Here is a 22,991-nt window from a genome sequence, read left to right as displayed (position 1 = left end):
CTTTAGGGCACATCTGGAGCTGGGAGAGAAGTAAGTGCTTTGACAGCGACTTGGAAATGGACAAACTATATTGCCGCCGAGCCGACTATCCTTCTAAATGTTACACACGAACTAAGTAGCAGCATTTTTCTCATTAAGAGAACAGGATCATGCTGCGCACTAGCATTTCGTACATACATTGAGAATGGAAAGCTTTTTTATGGCCACGGAAAACACTGCTGTTACATTTTATCCCGTATACACTATCATGTAAAACGAATAACGGTAACGGGAAGCTAGACAGAAACCAGCTTGCTGCAGTGTTTGCTACTTGTATTACTCTGAATATAGGGAAGAATGGCGCCCAGAAAAGCACTTATGGGCGAGGCTACCGAACGTCTCTGCATTGCAATCAACAGAAGATGAAGACCCTATTGAACCTTTCTGCTACGCACGATTATATTCAATCGCGTGTTTGCTACCAGTTTGTGCTTTTGTCAACCTGCCAAGCACGGGAGTTTTTCAGTTAAAACGGACGTGCCGCAAGAAGCTGTCTCGTTCGCTAGCTGACAAAACAAGTAACTAATAGGCAGATATTACTGAATTTGCGGAAAGAATGTTGTGGTTTCCTTAACACACTTTTCCGACGAAAGCGCTTTATTATTCCCGTACTTTCTCTCTGAATGAAACGCACGGTCTAACCAAATCATGGGTGTGCCTCAGCGCGTCGCAATACGTTTAGTCTGCATAGGAATAGTTTTCATTTGCCGGACTCCTTTGTTGAAAATATATCCGCAACGAACACAGACTTGCGGCAAATTTCTTACGGACTATTGACGAATATACAAGGAGTGTTTCGCACAGTTCGCGACATGCGATGCACAACGCAAATAATAATAATAATAATAATAATAATAATAATAATAATAATAATAATAATAATAATAATAATAATAATAATAATGATAATAATAATAATAATAATAATAATAATAATAATAAGCGATGGTGTTTGCTCTCCTGCTGCGCTGTTTCGAAAGTATCTTTGCCAGCCTTCGCTGCGACGCCCGTTTTTGCTGCCGCACGCGCACCCAGCACTTTTTACCAGCATTGAGTAGCCAGCGCCTCCTCCGAGAATAGCCGTACTCGCCGCGACCCTTTTTGGATTTCCAGACTCGCTTCTCTCGGTTGCCTGAATGCCCTCATTGCGCGAAGCTCGAACGTGTTCTCATAGAAAAAGGTGGGGCAGACCCGCGGGTTTCCAGGGGCTCGTCTTAAAAAAAAAAAAGAAAAAAAAAACTCGATCCGGGCACTTAATTCTAAGGCACACGTGCTCACGGTGAACAAAACAGTCTCTGAGAACAGCGAGCCCCCCCGCCCCCGCCCCCCTTCAAAACCGTCAGCTACGTCACTGAGCGTCCAACAAGAACAAGAAGGCGGGGGAGAACCGCCAGCGGGCCGGAGTTTCAGCACCCCGCACCCGGCGTAGAGGTCGTCCGACACGGCGGAATTTAATTACGGCCGTAACTCGAGCTCCGCGAGGGAGAACATTGCCGCCGCCGCCACGGCGCGCATCGCCAGAACGGAGCCGGATTCCGTCCCCCCCCATCATGGCGTGGCGCGCGTGAGGCTGGCACGCGGGACGACACTTCGATTGCTAACTCGACGCGGGCGCCGTAATTGCGATACTACTCACCTCTCGCGCACACAGCGCCCGGAGCGGCGTTCGTGCTCGGACCGACCCCGTCTGGAAAGAAAGAAAGATCTCGATTACCGAAACACGCGTTGGCCGTCTGAAGAACAACTCTGCATGCGTAGTGGTGGCATCAGCGTGATCGACTGTTTGAAAGATCTATAACTGTGACGGGACTTGAGAACTTTACTCAACGTCATATCTCACTGGGTATAGCCTGTCATAAGAAGCCAACAAACAATTACACCAAGAACAACATAGGGAAAATTACGATGAATTATAGGAAAGTGCATGAAAAAACAACTTGCCGCAGGTGGGGAACGATCCCACAACCTTCGCATTTCGCTCCCACATAAAATTCGCTATTCAAAATTTTATCCTTGGGATAGGTAGTGTCGAGAGTGGACCCCAAAGTACTCATTTGCTGTAGTCACCTATTGTCGATAATTAGAAAGCTAATTACCGTAACTTCAGTATTTACGCACGCACGTGCGGCTGCCTATCCGAACACTCGAATGGTAAACATAACGTTACCGTAAATTATATTTTTCTAATTTTAAAAATTTGGTGCAGCTAAAAAAAAACACCCTGTATATATATGTGCTGCGGGACTGGCCGCTCGAGGCACGTTGCGTGTATTCGCGGGCTTCTTTCAGGCTCGGAAAAACACTTTTATGTAGCACGTCTTGAGCAACAAAAAGTTATATCTTTGCTTTATTTATTTGAACTATATTTGAGCTATATTTGAGAAAGATATTACAATATTTGAGAAGTTGTTTAATTCATTAAGAATAATGTTGTGATTAGGCGGAACGCAAAAAATAATTTGAGTATCTCCAAGCAACGGCAAACAACATAACCTTGGTTCTCTCCAGCTACATCGCATTTGCATATCTTTTAAATCTTGGTGCATGATACTTGGAACGCCCTGTATCTATATACTAAAATCATAAGTAACCAACAAACAGTGACACGAACAACAGGATAGGAGGAATTATTTGTAGTTCTTAATTGATTTAAGGAACTGATACACAAATTGAAATGAAAGTGCGCGAAAACAACTGACCGCAGGCGGGACAGGAACCCAAGTGTTTGCATTACGCGTGCTACGCTCTTACCATTCGAGCTACCGCAGTTCTTGGGATGCGGTGTTCAATAAATTGAAAGAAGCGCCGGCGCACGCAGAAAACAAAAACAAACAGTTAATTTCGACCTTTCGGTCGGGTTCCGGCCTTAATCAAAAGTGCGATTGCAAACACACAGAGCTCAGTTTATACAGTTTCTCTGTAAGGGTGAAGCATTTTAATTAAAAAAAAAACGAATCCCAACATGCGAACATCAACTTTTGTCCACACACACAAAAAGAAGCATAGCTAGCTTATAACATATATCACAACCGCACCTTCCGTCTGTCATCTATAGAGTTTAATACTCGTTTTCATTATCATCTCGTGGCGGAAGCCTCTAAACGTACCGATGAGTCGGTAGGGCTCATAACTGCTCTTCACAGTAATTGAGTTAGGGAAATGAAACGTTTTCCTTCAATCCTCTTCTTCGCCTTCTCCTTTGGTCAGGTTCATTGAAGCCATAGCGACTTCGTGGAAGAGCAAGAACACGTGAGCCTGGCTTTCTGCTTCGCATAAAAATTATTTTCCTGGCTTTAACTGCCGGCGATTTGCGGTTGCAGCGGTACTCACTTACGAAGTAATAAAGTTTATTATAATTTCTTCTTTTTTTTTGTAAGCGGTCCAGATCCCGCTAGTACGAGTAAATGACGTCGCGCCCTTGAGGCGGTCTCGGGCTCATCGCTGGATGCAGCAAAGCATTTTGCTTTGCCCCACAGAAGAAGCGACTGACGGACACGCGAGACGCAAAGCGACAAACCGGGATGACACCCAAAGTACCTCGCTCAAATCCATATATTCACGTCCCTCAAGTCTTTCAATTCATCTCGAGAGCATCGGTACACGAATTTCACGCTCTTTCAAGCGCTCGTTTGGCTACGGAAAGCCGGCTTTTGTATTATTATTATTATTATTATTATTATTATTATTATTATTATTATTATTATTATTATTACTATTATTTCATATATTTAGCAAGAGATGCCCATTAAGCCAGTCACAGCAGCCAGGCAAACTATACGGCGAAGTTGGGCGCGTGAGATACAGGCACGACGTGGATTTCATTTCAGCGACCACCACAAAAGCAGCGGTTGGAGAAAAGGTTGACTCAAGATAAAGTCTTTTCAAAAGCGAAGCTTTTCCTTGCCAACCTCGTCGGGTTTCGTGACCGCGGGCGCTGCGGCCCGGCTGTTCCCTTGCCGAACAGGCCAGCCAATCATAGAGGAGCACGTGCGCTGCGCGGGCCGCTGGGTTCCTTGCAGCAACACGAGATGGCGCTCGCCTCAGCGCATCAGCGGGAAAAAAGAAATTAATGGACGGGAAAAAATTGCAAAGAATAAACAATTAGTGGAATGCCTAAATGCATGATGCTGAGCGTTTCGACAACTACGCTTCTTTCCGTCCCCTTTTCCCTTTCCCCAGTGTAGGGTAGCCAACCGGGCTCAGTCCTGGTTAACCTCCCTACCTTTCCTTTATTATTTGCTCTCTCACGCCGAAATTATCCTGTTAAGTGACATGAATGCCCACGTACAGGGTGCATACAGTAATGTCTCGTTAATATGGACGCCTCCGTTCCCCAGAAAACTCATCCATAATGCGAGTCGCCCATAATAACGAATCAAGGTAAAAAACATACACATTAAGGAATAACCGTTCCATAAAAACACTCGGTTTATTCAGCCAAAAAAAAAACGAAATAAACGAGATGTGGGTTTGCACTGATGCCTTCGATCCTTTGTCCAGAGAAGCGCAACACATTGGCTGCTTGAAGTGCGCGTTCTCCGTGTTCCTCCTGTTAAAGGTATGCGATAGCCGTGTCCAAGCCAGTCTCGTAAGCCAGTCTCATCCAACTTGTACATAGCATCTGGAGAATACTGAGCAAGAAATTCCGCGAGATGTTTCCGAGCACTTGCAACGGCGGCTGTACCCACGCTGCCTTGAAATTCCGTGCCGTGTCCTAAACCTGCTGAGCCAGTCCATTGAGTAGTTCAGGTCATGAATGCCTCCACAAAGACGTAAAGGTTGCATTAAAATAAAGTCACTGAAGAGAGAGCACTTATTTTAGGTGTTTAAAAAGATAAATTCGAACTCACTCACCCATCATTGCACCGAACTCTTTCGCTTTTTCTTGCAGCATCTCGAACGCTCATGGCAGCGCGTCTGAAACGCATTTCCGCGAATCACATTGAGGGCCTCCTCCAGTTGTTCAAACTTCGGGCGATACTGCCGGCAGCAACTCGAGCTGGGCGTTGGCACACTCATCCATTTTTCTGATTATTTCAATATTGCGTGCACCGTCGACTTCACCAGATCAATGCCAAGGTTTTTAAAGCGAAGCTTTCTATGTCTCACTGATTCGTCCGTGAGCGCCGAAAACGCATTGCAGGAAAGCGAACTTTACACATATGCGTAGAACCCTACAGTTTGCATTCGCAGTACCGCGCCAGCATCGACCGGCCGGCCGATCAGTGCCTGATAACTGCGCGAAGCGACGAGCTCAGCAAGAGTAGCACCCGTGCACGAAGTTCAGCGGAAGCGCAAGTTGCGTCTGCTAGGCATGACACCACCCCTGTCGCGATTAATTGGGCTTCCTTGCTTATCGGGGACAGCAAGTGCGCGTGAACAAACTCGTCTTAGGATCTGGAAGAAAAAACCAAAGCCCCTTTCTTAAAGAAATATGGTTGAACGCCACGCTACCCAGACGAGATCTATATATTTGCATTGCATTACGCGCGTCACGCAATGCATTCCTGGCCGTCACCATGGGTAGGCCGCCGGAGCAGCGCACGGCAGAAGAAGAGGCAAGAATAGCAGCTTGGGCTTGTTGGTTATCCATCCTGGTGTTAACAGCGCAAAACGAAGGTGGGACACGAGACGAGAAGACGACACCACAAGCGCTGACTTTCAACAACCTTGTTGCTGCCGTACGCGAACATAAGCGCGAATGCAATTGTGCCCGTAAAGCCTGTTTCACATGCAAGCGATTGAGCGAATGGAGCGAACAGCGGCGCGGCGCTGCGAAGCTTTTCGCGAGGTTTCGTTTCACATGCATTGCCGCCGCGCGTTTTCCGCCGCTGCGAATATCAGTGTTGCTGGCAAAAAAAAAAACGGGACTTTCAGCCAGTTTCGGTAGTTTGCGACTACCAATGCGCATGGCTTCGTCCCTGCCGCTAAAATCTTTATTTTATAAATACATATCCTGCGCTTAGCAATTATCAATTCGTTGAAAAGCTCTCTTGGCATGTCGCCCGTAGCACGTGTAGCAAGTAAATAAGCATCCTCCTATGCGCAGGCTTTCCCGCACTAGTCCTCCACTGGTCACGTGTCGAGACGGGCCGTTCGGAAGCGGTGCTGCCGCTCTGCCGCTGCGACGAAATTCCAACTTGCCCGAACCTCGCCGCTCCCGCCGCTAGTGCCGCCGCCGCCGCCGCTCGAAACAGATTTCTGCGGCGCGGCGGCAGGATTCGCGAGCATTTTCGCTTGCATGTGAAACAGACTTAAGGCCGATCTTGTGTACTGGCAACGACACGCAGAAGCCATGTGGGAGGCACTAGTGCAGTCGAACGCCTACTGGTCTTTGAAAGACTTACCATCGAATGTTCTAGCGTTATCACTGGTCGTCGCGTCAGTTCTAGAATGTACCCGATACGCACGTCGTGCAGGCAATTTGATCCCGTGTCCATAATAACGAGACAAAAATGCCTGTATTTACCCGTTTCGTCCCCAAAATAGCCGTCCATAGTCCGGACTGCGCATTTCTACAATAACGGGGCAGAATTTCATGGAGAGAGACCGGTCGCGGAAAACTTAGTCCATATTGCGGGATGTCCATATTAACGGAGTCCATATTAACGAGACATGACTGTAGACTGTTATGCCGACAACAACGGGAAACTAATGCCAGATCTCTGTGAGCAACGTAACCTCGTTACCGTGAATGCGGGGCCTAAATGTGATGACCAGATCACATGGGAAGTCGGAAATAGGCAATCGACCATTCACTACTGCCTGATGACAGAAGGAATTTATGATGAGTTGAGAGAAACGGTCACTGACGAGGAAGGGTATAGAAACATAGGGAGCGACCATAAACGCATCATTTTGATGTGGTGGTGGTGGTGGTGGTGGTGGTGGTGAATTGTAGCAACAGGCGGGTTTAGCCTGGCGAACAAGGCCGGCAATTGCTCCGCCCGAGCGTCTCGCACAATACCGCTGAAGAGGTTCACCATATGTTCATCAGACCCGTCTCTCTTAAGAATTCGATGAGGAGACGTGAAATTTCTTTGCGGGCTATAACTGATCCCTCGGGAAATATAAGGTGTTGCAGGCGCGCATGCGGAAGGTCCTTGTTTTGCAGATTTTTCAGGAGAGTGTCTCTTTCATCTTGGAATCGCTGGCAGGACCACGATAAGTGCTCAATGTCTCCTGTTTCGTTGCATGCCGTACAGTTCGGAGAATTGATTCGCCCCGTTTATAATAACCAAATATAGTATATGTAGTTGAAAAAGTGAGCAAGGAGCGAAGAACGGCCAGTCCAAATTTGAACGCTGAACAAATGACAAATGTTGCCAAAAGAGTCGAGAAGAAACTTGGCAAATGGTCAAGCAAGAAGTGGGAAATAGTGAGCTTCTAAGTGTAATGACAAGAGAAATGAGGAAAAAGAAGCAACACATTTGTTGTTGTTGTTGTTGTTGTTGTTGTTGTTGTTTCTTTAAGGAAAAAGGAAACCGATGAGCTGGTGGAACGGGGAGATACTGAAGCGATCGATGAACGACAGAAAGCGTCACGATAGCATAGGCAGGCAAAAAAAAAAGAAAAAGCGCAGTTGCAGTAGGATGAAGTAGACAGAAGATGGGAAATACAGCGGGAGAAAGAAAACTATGGTTTAAATACTAGTTCAAGCAAATATGAAAGGTGAAAGTGAACGTTGGTTGTCAGAACTATGGGAGAAAAAGAAGGCCCCACCTAGAATATTTTGGAACCACAATAAATTGATAGGCGGAAATTCTGGAACACCACAACAACATATCCTATACGAAGATGGAAACAAACTGGAAGGGGATGCGGCATTAAATTACATCCGAAAAATAACAGCCGAATCATTTCAAGGCAATGGCAAGGTAGTTTCTGAGAGAAAGAGAGCAGGAACGAGAACCAGATGGAAAAGCAGCTGGTGGTGAAAATTTTCAGCTGGAAGAAAGCTGAAGAGAAAACTCCTAAACACACAGCCACAGAGTTAGACAATGTTCCCGTAAACTGGTTATTGAAATAGGACCAAAAAGTAAGGAAGCTCTGTTGAAAGCAGTAGAAAAACAATCTTGCAAGATAGGCGAATACCAGACAGTTGGCGACAAAGTAGAATTAATTTCATTTATACATGTAAGGGGGGAAATATAGAGTTCACTCATATAGACCGCTGACCATTATATCGGTAATATACAGGTTATCAATGCAGGCGATTAAATTAAAACCACATGCATGGGCAGAACATAATAGAATATTGGGAGAACATGAGAATGGCTTCAGAATCGGTAGACATATAGGTGGTAACTTAAGTGTTCTTACTCAGTGTATTGAAGTATTCAAAGAAGAAAGGAGACCATTGCATGTGGCTTTTAGAGACTTACCGGAGCTTATGACAACGTATACCGCAGCATCTTGGGGGATAATCTGGAAGGGGAAGGCTTAGGAAACGATTGTATACAGTTTATGAGGGAAATTTAGTAACGAAATAGCGTTTGTGTTGAATGGGAAGGGATGAGGAGCGAGGAGAAAGTTTATATCAACAAGTGACTGAGGCAGGGGTGCCCTCTATCTCCGCTGCTGCTTATGATGTACATGGTGAGGATGGAAAGAGCGCTAGAGGAAAACAATATGAAGTTTAATATCTCATACAAACAGGCGGGTACAGTAGTACAGCAGCAGAGTCCAGGTTTGTCTTATGCGGACGACATTGGGTCGCTAGCTAATAAGTGATATGGAACGTCTGGCTAATATCTGTGGACATGAACGTGAGAATTTAGGATGGAAATTTAGCGTTAAAAAATGAGGTTGTATGGTATTCAATGAAAACAGTAAACAGACAGTGTCAATCGAGGGCCAGGAAAAACCTCACGTAAAAGAATATAAATATCTTGGTGTATGGATAAACAAAGGCTACAGATAATGGAAACACAGGAAAATGCAATAATAGAAAAGAGGAAGAGAACTGCGGCCTTAATAAACACAGAGCACTATGGGGATACAAAACGTACGAGGAGCTCCGGGCATGTGGAAAGGTGTAATGGTTCCAGGACTTTTGGAAATGCGATTGTTTGCTTGAAATCAGGGGTACAATCGGGCCTCGATGACAACCAATGATCAGTGGGACACCTCGCATTGGGCGCTCAGCGGAAGACTACAAATGAAGCTGTGCAGGGTGATATGGGCTGGACACGTTTTAAAGTCAGGGACGGTCAGAGTAAAATTGATTTTGAAGAACGAATGAGGAATATGAAAGAAAGTAAATGGGTTACGAGAATATTCAGGCATTTGTACAGAAAACAAAACATTGACTCAAAGTGGAGGAAATGATCTAGGAATCTTACCAGCAAGTATGCAACCGGTATAGTAACTTACATGGAAACAAAGAACGTGAAGCGGAAAGTCAGTGAGGCTGAAATAATGTCATGGGTGGCGGCAATGGAAAGAAACCTGTTATGAGTAACTACTTAAGAGGAAAAAACGAAATCAGGAAAAAAAACAATTTATGAGAACTCAAAGGGAAGATCCTTACTTTTCGAAGCGAGATCAGGATGCCTTAGAACACCCACCTATAAAGCGAGATATAATAAGGAAGAAGAAGCATGTGCTTGCTGCAGTAAAGCTACGGAACGATGGAACATGTTTTATTAGAATGTGAAGATATTCACCCAGCTGTCGGTTTAGGTTCGTCTGGCCTCCTTGAAGTCCTTGGGTTCAGGGATAGCAGGGGAAAGTAAACATGTGCGCATAGAGATTAGTAAGAGGCGATTGGATGTTTGGTGGCAGAAAAGTGGGGAGACCACAAACAACGGAGGCCTACAAAACAAGTTCCCAGTAGTGGTTCAGAAAGTTTGATGTTCGAAATTCTTTGTCTGCGTTGTTTTCTTTCTTTTTTTTTTCACAAGGATAGGTAGGACATTAGGCAAAATAAGAACAAGAACTTGGTGGCGCAACCCACAACCCGGTTTATCCATCCATCCATCCGCGGCAGCGGCGGCGCCGGCCATGCGGGGGAAGAAACAAAACAGACCCAGAAAACTCGCCTCCGCGTATCCGTGGCAGCACGGCCGGTAATGAGGAAGTAAACGCTTCTTGTAGACAGAATGAATTCTAATTGGACTACGTCTGAAACCATGATGAGTTCGAGGCGTCCGTGGTACTCGCCAGCAGTCAGAAACTCCTCTTAACAAAAGGCTCGGCATAACTGATGTGTGCACTCGTGTTTCGACTCTTTATGCACTCACACAAAGCTTCGCTGTAGATAGACTCCAACTCGTTGGACCTACAGCAATTTTTGACATGAAAGCATCAAGCGACCCATTGGGCTAAACCGACGGCGTATGTGGGAGCGAAACGGCACCTAAATTCCCACTGGCTGCGACGCCAGGTTACGTGCACGCCTTGACGGAGCAGAGCGGGCGGGGGAACACCTGCTACAGCGCTGGCGCGCCACCTTGTTGCGTGAGGGGAGAGGGCATCGCCGCGACGCCACGTCACTCTCGATCGCTCTCGGAAGCCTGTGTTATCCACGGTACTCGCTAGTAGTCATTATCCATCCATTGTCCACGCAAGCTCTCGCCTGCGTTCGAACTACATCTCAGTAATCGCTAGAAATAAATTAATGTATAAAGAAACAGAATCAGTATGAAAGGAAAGACGTTGGCGGTAGCGCGTTTTGACTCTACGACCCCGCGCTCAGATGCCGAGTGTTTTATGCTGGGCTTAACTAGCGCTTCTTTTAATCGCATTTATTAGAATGAGTGAAATGATGTATGTACTGGAACTACTTATAATAATATGAGCAACAGGTGGCCATAAGCGATCACAGGTATACGGACAGTACATACAAATAAAATGTAACACAAAGCGACATCTTCCATCACAACAAAAACTTGTAAGAAGTTAAACACATCATCAAGATTTGATACCTATCCGATCAGGAAGAATGGGCTACACCAGCGCTTCTTAGATAGTAGACCTGCGCGCTCTGCTTTACGACATCATGCTACTCGGAGCGAAATTTCCATTGAGAGGGCAACGTCTCCTAGATAGCACAACGCATCTGCCCTTGAATCTATGACGTAATGCTGCCGTACCCGACTGCCATAGAATACAACGGGGATGTTATAACGCGGATGGAAACCGCGATGATTTTGACGTCACCACTTTCGTCACGTCAGTGGAAATTTCGGTCCACGTAGCATGACTTCATAACGCAGAGTCCACAGGTCTGCTATCTAGGAGGCGTTAGCCAAGCCCGGCGTGATGAAAGCGGTGACGTCAAAATCATCGCGGCTTACTCGGGAGCTTCCCCATTAGATTCTATTGCGGTCGGGCAAGGTAGCACGACGTCAGTGATCGAAGTGCACTGGCCTTGTGCTATCTAGGAGGCGTTGGCGAAGCGTCTCAATGCGCTCGCTTGCCTGCGAGGAGTTCATGACTCGAAGGACCGCTCAGCGGCGTTCAATAGGACATTAATGCTTTCGTATTCACAATTCATAAGTGCTTAGAAGTCCTCGGATTCTCTGTTTTTTTTTTTTTTTGTCTTTGCATTATGTCTAAAAAAACGATGTTGCCCCAGTTCATTGTAGAGATATAGTAGAGGAAAGATTAATTGGTTAAAAAGCGCGATTTTCCTGTGGGGAGGGTACAAAAAAGGAGAAAATGTGGAAAGAAGATAGGAAAAGACAACTGTGCGCCCACTCCGTGAGGCACCTGAAAATATTCACAGCCTGTCGCGCCGTCCATATGCTTAAAAAAAAGAGAAAGCAGCACTCTTCAAGAGCTACGGATGTAATTTTGATCACGAGTTTTTTTTTTTTTTTTTTGCTTTGTTAGCTAGCGCCCGCTTCCGTAATCGTGATTTGAAGCTTCACCTTCTTGAATGGGAAACTAGCTGAAAACAGCCGCCAGCTTCGCTTGGCCAGTATATTATAGCAAACGCGCGCCAAGCGGATTGCCGTTTCGTGGCGTATAGTGAGTTTGTGGGTTATAGGGCGTTTAGGGAGTATAGGGAGTTAGAGTTAGGAAGGTTGCATCGTTGCATCTGTTTCATCGGTTGTACAGAAGCTGGTGGTTACATGGTATCACAAACCGCTGACGTGCTGGTCGGTCAGCGCGGTGCATTACTCGCAGGTAACACTGTGATCATTTCGCCGAAAGCTCAACGTACTAGGCTCAACGTACGTATTCTCCGAGAAGCGAGGCTAGAGGACGAAGCTTATCCGGTGTCGAGTGCGAAGAAGCCAGAAGCCTCTGCTTTCGTCGTGTCCTTCACGCTGTTTTTTACCCCCTTCGCCTTGAACCAACCAGCCCAATTCAGCAGGCTCCTCAGGGAGGAAGAAACGGCCGACGAGGCAGCAAGCGCCCAACTTTCGATGACACGGTCATGGTTGGTGTGGCTTGCGACCACCGCACTGGCCTGACTGACGTGGCGTCAGCGGTTTGAGATACCACGCGAACAGCACCGCTAGTTCATACGACGTCATGAGGGAACCTACTCCAACGCCCTTTAAGCGAAGCTCTCCTTACCACCCGTCAAATAACTGCCTCTCCTATACGATTGATGTAATCGGTTACCGCCGTCACGGCTAATATTTGTGGCAGGGTGCACGACATCACGTAGGTTATGCGAAAAACTAATGCGGAAACATCTCCAGCATATCATTAATGCTTGTTTCACTCTCTCTCATTTGCAATAATGTTCATGATGAGGACGAAGATGAAAGCAAATAAAATAAATTGTTTTTTATGTATAGGTCCTGTATTTCTTTCTAGTAATTCACTGCCCGCTGGCCGTAATGCTTTCCCCTTAAATTTTCTTCCGATCACTCGTTCCGTGATGTCTCGAGCTTGTTTAGTATAAGCATTTGTTCTGAAGTTGCGGCACTCCAGAGTGTGTTTTCAAGCACGAGAGAAGCCGGCGAATACACGCGAAATTGCCGCGAAACTGGCCACTCGAGGCACTTTGCGTGTGTTCACGCGCTTCTTTCACGCTTGGTAAAACACTTTTATGTAGCACGTATTGAGCAACAGAAAGCTGTATCGAGAATTTTTCATGTTACCCTACAATTTTCTCACTGACACTTTGCATCTAAATATAATAACCAAGAAGTTAAATAATTAACGAAGACTAATTATGTAATTAGGCGGAATGCTAAACAAAATTTCAGCATCTCCGAGCAACGGCAAACAACATTACCTTAGTTCTGTCCAGCTACGTGGCATTTGCATAACTTTAACGCTTCGCTCAAGTTACGTGTGACACCCGGTATAAGATAACAGTATATAACATATACCATACAAAACAAATTTGATTGAAATTTCTGGGAGTCTGGACACCAAGCAACATACCGTAACGTTAGCCCAGCGGGTAGAAGAAAAAGAATGAAGAAAAATACACGGTGGAAGATGCAATTATAAAACTTACGGTGTTCGTTCTTCACAAGACTGACTACCGAACGTCTTATAACCATATTATGCACCGTTTTAGTTTTCTTCCTTTTTTAATAACAGCTTGGGTAATGTTCGCGGGAACATTCTATTTGAAAACTGTTACATTGAGCAAGACGGCTATATATATACATCAACAGGAAGAGTTCATATCTTATAAGATAACGGTGTAACATTAACACCCAAAAACAATATTAATATTTTTGTAAACAGGTCATGAAATGGATCCGCGTGCTGCTTGCAAAGTGGGCAAATGTTTGTAAAATATGTCGATTTCATGTTCGTGTTCTTTGCAGGCCCGCAGAATACTGACCAAAGGAATCTTTCAAACGCCAAAGGTAGATACACGAAAAGGTCAGGCACCCTAGTTACTTTTCGCAGAACTCTTATACTGACCTTTTCTGTAATACCAATATTTATATACAGTCAACGAGAGCCGTCACAAGCTTGAATAAGAAGGTTACGTCAGCTCTATGCGTCTGCAGTCTAGGTCTTCCATACCGAGCGAGGACTGAGAGCGAGGCTGCTGTTCACGGACGACCAGCCTAATGCACCAATATCACTGTATACAAATAAATTTCCTCTGAACTCTATATAGGTTACCTTTGTTAGGCCGGTATTGTTCGAAAGGACAGCGGCATATTCCAGAAAAGGTTGGCAGAGGGATGTGTACTGCTTAAAAAATACACACGCGTTTCTGAACTGCCACGATATTCGACTGCCTGCGTCCAGGGTGCTCAGGCCGCGTTTAGTGATCTATGCATCGGGCAAGATGGTGAGCTTGGAATGAAAGATGGTTCCGAGGTCAGTAACTTCGCACTCCCATTTTCCCAGGTAGTCAGGGGAATAGAACTCGTTTGCCCTGACACCACTTTTGTATTTCGGCTGTTTGACGTGAGTTCGTTTCCCATGCACCAATCGGAAAAGGCGGATATGTCAAGTAGAATGCAGTCTCGAAGGTTGCGAATTTCTTCGAATATCTTTATGTCGCCCGCATAACGCGAGAACGACGATTTCTTAATGACTTTCGATACTTCATTTACAGACAGCCAGATTTGAACCGGTCCAAAGACACCGCCTTGTGGAACACCACTGGTAGCTGTGTACGTGCTTGAGGACTCCGCTCGAGATGACATAACGGTGTTGGGCTGGCAATTAGTGCATTAAATATGTGGAAAGATTGCTTTCGTATAATTTTGGGAACAAGAGACCACTGAAAACATCAAACGCCTTACTTAGGTCCTAGTAAAAAGTATCCAGTTTACGCCTGTTATCAAACGCTTCCGATGCGAAGGTCATAAAGGTGACGAAGTTTGCGGTTGTTGAACGGCCCGGTATAAACCCATGTTGATTAAATATTAGGCTGTTCCGTATGCTGCATGAAATTAATGTATGCAGGACAGACTCAAAGATTTTTTAGACAGAGCAGAGGAGAGATATCAGTCTATAGTGGAAGGCACTTTTGTGTTTCCTTAGAGGCACCGGTCTCAATGAGACACTTTAGTCGAGTGTTCAATGTTGTGTTTTGTGTATGTCGTGTATCTGTGTTGTGAACTGTGCACGTCATCTTATTTTTCGTCCTCTCCATCTGGAGCAGCCAGCTAGGCAAGCCGCCAGGCAAACCTCCCCAGGATCCACATCTGTTTTCAAGCCAGATATGTGTATGGGAATGATACGAGAGATTTTCCATGACACAGGAAATGTTCGTGTTTTGAAACGGGTGTTGCATATGCGAGTTAGATTGCACTAAGTACATCCTTTAACGATTTACTTAGAACCAGAGGGATGTCATCAGGACCACGTGACTGGGACGGTATTGGGCTGAGTATGCTTTTTGTGATAAGTTCCTCACTAATAGACGCAGTGCTTGACACATCACTCCCGAGCAGCGGACGGTCGCACGAAGAGGGCTCACTGACCTTGCTGAAAAGTGATTGAAAGTACTGTGCGAACGGATGTGAGACGTCCTGTATAGCTTCATCATTATTTGTTATCAAAGAAATAGTGTAAATAAAATAGTAAGACTACGCTAATAATAATAATAATAATAATAATAATAATAATAATACTAATAATAATAATAATAATAATAATAATACAACGCGCAATGAAATATAGTAGGAATAGCATCGTTACACATTCCCGTTCCCGTATTTCACTTGAGAGGGCTTGCATAGCTCAGGGCTCACAAGAACAACGAAAGGCAGTAATAAAACGCTTCTTACCGGTCCTTCCTATTGCGGGATGCTTACCTTCAAGCATTCCTGATAAAGAAAGCTTGCAAGAAAGTGTCGACTCGCTTTAGCACAGCGCCTACGTTTGTTCGAGGCGCTGCAACAATATTTAGCCACACCTTTTTTCCTTCTTTTTCCTTCCCGCAACTTCGGCAGAGTATATACCCTGTCCGCTTCCGGTTCCTTCCTTCTTTGCTCCCAAGGGAAAATCGCGGCTTGCGCATTTCACTCACGGCAGCAGCAGCTGCTGTGCTGCTGGTGTTTATCCCACCGCCCGTCCCTGCAAACGGCCGCGGGCCTGGCGTTCTTCTTTCTTGTCTCCCGTCCATGGATAGGTTGATTGCGTCTGGACTCCAAACAACATCGCTCACTGAGAATCAATGCTATTTTACTGGTGTTTTTCTTTTTTTCCATTAGAGAACACATATCCCGATTCACGTGCACCCGCTTGTTTGCGCAATGGTCGGCGGTTTTGCCGGCCGATTTGCTTGCAACGACTGGGAAAAGCGCCACACGCGTTCCGCTGTAAAGGAAGGAAGCAAGCGGCGACATCGCAAACACGCTCGCGAAGAGCGCACGATAGGGTAAACAGATGAGAGCTGCACCGAGGGGGGAACTCTTAAAAAACCAAGGCAGCGCCCACTTCTGCATTCCGGGCGCACGACGAAAGGAACTTCAAGAAACGGGGCCCTAAATGGCTGCGCGAACCCGTCGAGCAAGCAGAGATCTACGGGACGAGATTCCAGGATTGGTGCACGGATTTCGTGCGAGAAATAGATTTTTAAAGAACAGTGCCGGGGGGGGGGGGCTCGAAGGTATAAGGTTCACTGATGTGTCAAAATGTGTTTTGGCATTGCTTTCTTGGCACCCGTGTAAGATGCGCATGGTCAGAACTAGCTTTCAAAAACAGTAACACTCTTGCTGTTTTTTATTTCCGCCATTGCCTCCCAGCGCTAGAAGAGCTCATCCAATCTTTGAAGTATTTCATCATGTTTTGCATTTACCCCACCAGGGTGTCTACTAAGTTGTCATTTTCAAATTCCCTGAGTATTCCAGGTTTTCCCTCAGTGGGCCATTGCAAAATTCCCTGAGTGACACAGAACTTTGTTTTACGTCAAGACGGGCTGACACCGTGTCGCCCGGTACAGTTAGACTCCAGTAAGCATGTTAAAAAAATAAAAAAACGACTTAATCCAGTTTGAATAACAAGGAGTAATGTTTATTTTATTCAATATATAAAACTGAAGGGAGGGGTTAGTAAAATGCACAGCGGATAAGATATCTTTAAAAAAATAGTAAAGCCCATCGCGAATCGAGTCGAAGATTTTCAAATACGAATAAAAAGAGATGCATGCAGGAACAGATATATTCTAATACGATATATTTCTATCAACTGAAAGCAAGCTCGTTGGTATGAGACCTGACCTTCGTCACAAGTGAGATTCTCTCTCTGCAGCTGGAAATTCAACCTCAACTGTTCTGACATACTCTCAGCCCGCACTGAACACCTTAGTGTTGCGTTTCACTGTTTTAAAGAGTTTATATGGTTTGAATGAGGGACACCTGCATCTGGGCGTCTGCCAAACTTCGTTTTTTTTTTTTTTTTTTTTTTTTTTTTCAGCTCAAGCTCCTCCAAAGGAGCAAGCGGCACGCTTCCTTTCCCGTTCACTCCTCAATGCGTCGGTCGTTTCTGTTCTCATCCTCGTCCTGCCATGCGTTCGCCTCATGAACCATTTGAAGCATCTTCTTTGTCACTTGTACAGTCAAGGTCCAATTTTTCGGACTCCCTAAGGGCCACTAAAGCTTCCAAAAATCGAGCAGTCTGAAAAAATGAATGCATGTCTTTTACTGCCCTTAAGGGCTCAAATTCTCACAGGCACGACCGAAAAATCTCTGTAGGCCTGCCAGTACACTTATTAGGCATATCGGTGCTTGTACTGTGACAGGAGACGGCGGGTTCGCGCGTGTATACTTAGAGAACACGTACTCTGTCCCGTGAAAACTCTACCTTCCCACGCTTGTTAAGCTTCACCGCAATACTTCACTTATGCTTCATCGCGTAACAATTCTGCGCTGAGGCAAAGCTGCCTTTCTGAAACCGGCATTATGCAACGCGTCGTGCTTACTAATTTACGAAGCCAATCGCGAGGATTACAGAAGCGGATTCGGGGCCATTATTGACAGCGGCGAATTCTTTCAATGAAAAACGCTGTATATGACGACAAGTACCTTAATAACGAACGTCCAAGGAGCTAGGCCTCGCGTTGCCGCGGTGGTGGCTACGGCTACCAGCGGATCTGCGCGCGAGAGCGCCGGTACGAGGCGGCGAGATAATAAAACGGCGGTGTTGGCTTTGATTCACGCCGTTTCGGACCTGCGGTCGCGGCAAAAAGTCCGGAAAATCGGACGGCGGAAGGTTCTTGCGTCCAAAATTTCAGACGTTCTTATACAATGACTCTATGGGGTGTGTGGTGGTGCCGCGAAGCTGTCCGCATTATCGGGCATGTCCCAAAAGTTGTGCGTCCGGAAAATCGGTCGTTGACTGTACATTGGCAACTCCTCCAGCCGACGACACGGCGTCAAAGACAATTCGTTACGATTCCTCTCTTTTACTCGAGCCAGCATTAGGGCGACTTTCCTTTACTTTCAATAAAATGACAGCTAATTTTCCCTGATAGAAGCACAAATTCCCTGAGTTTTCCCTGAGTATTTCCAGACTATTCAAAATCCCTGAGAATTCCCGCTTTTCCTGCTTGCTAGGCATCCTGCCCACGACAGTTTGCCGCGCTTGCCCATCAACATGTCCCACTTTTCAGTATTATCGCTACTAATTTCAGACCGCAGTAATCCTTTTCCTCTCCCTCAAGACGCACGGGCCAATAACACTTTTTTGCTGACTCGACGACAGCTATCGAGCCTCATGGGCCCCTGTATGTCAAGGAGTTTCGCAACGTATTCAACAAACGAATGCATCAACTGTGGCAGGTACGCACACAAATCGCAATGAAACACTCTGCTGAAGAGCGCATAAAAAATTAATTTGCGCAGTTCCACAAAGGGTCCCCAGAACCATTCTAGCTTGGTCGTCACGTATGTTGACCAATTCAAACTTCATTAGTCATATCAAACAATATTCGTCAGGGCCGCGGCCCATTCATAAAAACTTGTCTTACGTAAGCGCCGTCTACAATGGCATATAGCTGCGACGACGATTTCATTATCACGGTGTTCGCCATATGAGTGGCGCGAACCCGAACGCCGGTCAATCAAGAAACGTCGTTACTTAGGAATAATATGTGTGAATACAGGTCCACTTTTCTTGTTCTTTCTTTTCATTTCCCCTCTTTATTTTTCAATCTCTCTCACAATTTCTTAGAATCATGCTCTGTTTTCCCACAGAAGGGAATTTTTGTGAATGAAAAAGTGAGTTATGACCATAAAGTTTCTACATCGTCGTCTTATATATTTTTCAATAATATTTATGCGCTGTAGCACTGCTGCGTGTTGGTATGCGAACTTGGATAACGTTTTGTTGAATGATTGCGCTGTTCTTGTCACACACAGAGATAAGGGCCTGTGTGAAATTATAGAAGCACAAGCTACCATGCGGAATGGTGAAACGTGCCTTAGCGCTGCGTTTGTTGACCTGCTTGATGAAGAGACGGCGTTCTTGAAAGGAACAGTACGACAATTTCACCAGGAGTGGCGTGGCTGCGCATGGAGTACAAATGCATGAATTTCCCGATAATAATTTACTGAAGTTAGCGCATCGTAGTGCCTACGTCTTCCTTTTGTCATTGTCTGCTTGCGCAAAAATGGTATTCAAGTATTTATACGGTGCTGATATTTCTCAGATCTCATTGCATCATTCTTTGTAGATGTAACGCTTTAAATATGTCTCAACCAGCATGACACAAGAGATTGCGAAGCTTCTGTATAACGCGAAGGCGTCTGCGTGGAAGGCTCCCGGCGGAGTATTTCTCTCGTCCAACCTACATATATGGTTAGACCCGTTGTATATAGCTAGCGCCGCCATAACCGAAGAGCACGTATATTATCGCCAACCATCATTTATCCAAGCATTCAAAGACAAGCGGAAATGCTGCTATAGGCGATGATTGCCCACGAGAGCCTTTTTGCTCACTCCCTGCACAAATAAAAAAAATAATAATCCACGCACTGTCGGAATCGGTGTACGCGAGGCTCTCATCAGCCAGCAAGGCGAAATGGCGCATTACGACAAGAGACTTGCTGCAGACTTCAGTGATGAACAGTTTCCTCAGCCAGACGTTCCACCTTTCAGGGAAAGCGGAACTTTTATCCAGTAATCAAAACGCGCTTAATCAAAAGACACGACGTGCTTAACTTTGTAGAAAGGCACCATAGTACGATGAGAGGCGCATAGTGAATTTCAGCAACGAACGCGCCACGTAACTCCTATAACTTGTAGCGGCGCGGCGATGGAGCTGACATGATCCGACTCGCTGTGCCGAACGTCGTGCGCGAGCTCCCTTTTCTGATTACTTTATTTACTGCTTTCCTTTCGCACTAGGTCTGAGCACCGCACTTCTCTCTGCTCCTTTTCCCTCTTTTCTCTGATCTCTCTAAACCTCTCGCCACTTCCGGCGAGCTGCGCCCGCCCGCTCAATTCTCTCTCTCTTGGACAGAAATAAGCTAGACCTTGTTACTGAAAGGTCGTGTGTCCGTCTCGTTTACCATAGCTCTACGAACTAACGCGATAGCGTTATGGGCCCCGTGTCACAGAAAACCCGGTGTCGGCGTCCGGCGTAAGCGTTGGCGTCCCGTCAGCGAAAATTGCCGTATATATTGTATACGGCACTAAAATTCTTCTTCTATCGCTAAAGTTGCTCTTAGCTTGTCTTCCATTCTTTAAAAAGCTGTTCCTCAGAATTTTGAGAACGACAGCCCACAAACAAGTGTCATGAATCAAAACACCGACAGCGCATGCCTTTTATGTTAAATCTTCCCAGACTGAAACATTAAAAGTGCGAAACAATAACAAAAGATCGTTCCACGCAAGAGGTCGCGCTTCTACCAGAAAGCTCGCCTTCGTGCACAGCATTTGCCGCTAGCGTTACCCGGTAAACACTGCGGTTACATAAGCCACTGTTGCCGGAAAACGTGAGAAGCAGTCAGAGATTTTTGTATATCATCGCGCTCCACTCTTAAAGGCGGAGCTTAAAGGGACACTAAAGAGAAAAATTATTTCTTCTGCATCAGTAAATTACATTTCTACAACACCAAAAACACCATTCTTACCACGATAAGACGCTTGGTAAGGCAGAAAATGCGGAAGAATGAAAGACGGGTGGCGACGCCTCCTTGAAGTTCCCGCACCTGGTCGCTGTGACGTCATGGATTTTCATGGCATCTTCTAGGGCCTACTTAATTATATAGCGGTATAGATTGACTACATTGTGTTCTGAAGGAACCAAATATTAAACATGGCGAGTTTCGGAAACCTTTACTCAGCCAACGCGGCCCAAATGCGAAAACATACTTTGGAATCCCTGACGTCACACTGACGTACCGGCGTCGGGGTTTCGGCGCGAAATTCAAATACTCATACTTCGACCTTCATTTTCTCGTCTAATAATCAAACTATTATTTTGAAATGACTGCCTGCAGGGTTCTCAAACAGTGCTTTATTAGTGTAAACTGATTTATTGTTTCGCTTTAGTGTCCCTTTAAGCGTCCTGCAGATTTTTTTCATCTTAAGCTATATAGAAGATGCACGAACTCACTTTTTCTAAGTAAACTTCTGCTATGCTGCGCGCCTAATGCGCCAAGGTTCTCAAACAGAGTTGCGGAACTGGGGCCTCCCATTACATTCCCACTCCATTCCGGAGAGTGGAAATCCTTGTTAATCCCACTCCCTTTCAATCCTAGGAATGGTGAAAGTGGGATCATTCCCAGCTCCTGGAGTAACTGAGCTGAACCATTCCATTTCTCCAATTCCAGCAAACGAAGTGCTTTCTCTATAATTATTTACTACTTGCGCTTGCGTCCCGCTTAAGTAAAAGCGTACTTTTGAATTCCTAACAACGTTAGAAATAATGTTGTGTACAATTTTTATTTCTCACAAGCAACATGTTTCTCGCCTGTGGTCTCTAGCAGCGCGTTGTTGCCCGTAATATGTACTGTTTTAAGCTTTTCTCTGCGGACCCTCCCGTGCGTTCCCGACCGTGGCTTGCTGGGTGTTGCTGCCATCTTGCCGAATAGCTCATACCTGAATAAAACAAATAAAATTGAATAGCGTCCCGGATGGCGGTGCTGAACCTCGGTCCTCCAACACAGCAGCCCGATGCTCTAACCATTAGGCAGGCGACACTTGTTCCAGCGCCAACCAGATCTTCGAGACGATCGCCGCGTGCCAGATTGCTTCGCACAAGAGACGCGGGAATGAAATGGCCAACTTCACTGCATCTGCTTAACAGCTTCACGAAAGCTTCACTTCACAAGTGATTCCAAGATGTGCGTTGGATCTGCATAAATTTTCAAGAGAAGGCCTTTGTGAATTTTGCTCAGCACAATGCGTAGGCAGGCTAGTTGGTGCTAGTTGAGAGTAGCGCCTTGTCCTGTCGTCTTTCTTGTGTCCGCTGTTTTGCGCTAAACAAAGTAATTATGAACTTTGCTATTTGCAAAAATCTCTTTGCCAATGTGCTGTGAAAATAATCATCAACCCTCAAAAGAATTAGCATTGCGCGAACACTGGGCAGGTAGAGCCACATGCCTGGTAATTTCATTGCTCACACATAAGGAAAGTTAATTGACAAACACATATTAAAGAAGATGTGCATACAAGAAAATTATGCTTGTAGTAGGATTAGACAAAGAAACGCCAAAGGCATTATCACATAAATTTTATTGTCTTGCTTCTCAAATAGCGTCAACAAACTTATGTTAGTTGCATGGGTTAGACGCCCCAAATATTTCATGTGAGTCCTAAATATATTCAATTCTTGCAATCAAAATAACTCCAAAACATGTAAATTTGAGGCCACAGCCTGAATTGCGGTCCAATGCTTGGTGCCCCTGCCCCGTTACATAGAAAAGAGCAAAGTGAGAGAGCGATATCTCATTCTACAGGCTTCTTCAAAACCATAATTTCAAAAATAGTCTATTAGAATCTAAGACTTCATAAGTTTAATTATGCCTCGTCGTGTTTACGCAGTTTTTCTTCAATTTAGGATTAATTCACGCATGATACTAATTTCTGGCATCATGGTGCACCAATTATTCGAA

The 22,991-nt window shown here is 45.4% G+C and overlaps 1 protein-coding gene across 3 annotated transcripts in view; it reads right to left on the bottom strand.

The window, feature by feature from the left end:
• LOC126547868 (uncharacterized) overlaps positions 1 to 22,991 on the bottom strand; it is a 283,028-nt gene that overhangs the window by 161,009 nt on the left and 99,028 nt on the right. For all 3 annotated transcript variants that reach the window (XM_055063573.2, XM_055063572.2, XM_050195894.3), the window contains one exon: positions 1,676 to 1,726. The gene's annotated coding sequence lies outside the window, so the exon portion shown is untranslated. The remainder of the gene's footprint in view (positions 1 to 1,675; positions 1,727 to 22,991) is intronic.

The sequence above is a fragment of the Dermacentor andersoni genome, chromosome 1 (assembly GCF_023375885.2).
Source record: "Dermacentor andersoni chromosome 1, qqDerAnde1_hic_scaffold, whole genome shotgun sequence".
NCBI lineage: Eukaryota > Metazoa > Arthropoda > Arachnida > Ixodida > Ixodidae > Dermacentor > Dermacentor andersoni.
The sequence above is the reverse complement of the archived record's forward strand: the minus strand, read 5'-3'. Positions and strand labels throughout refer to the sequence as shown.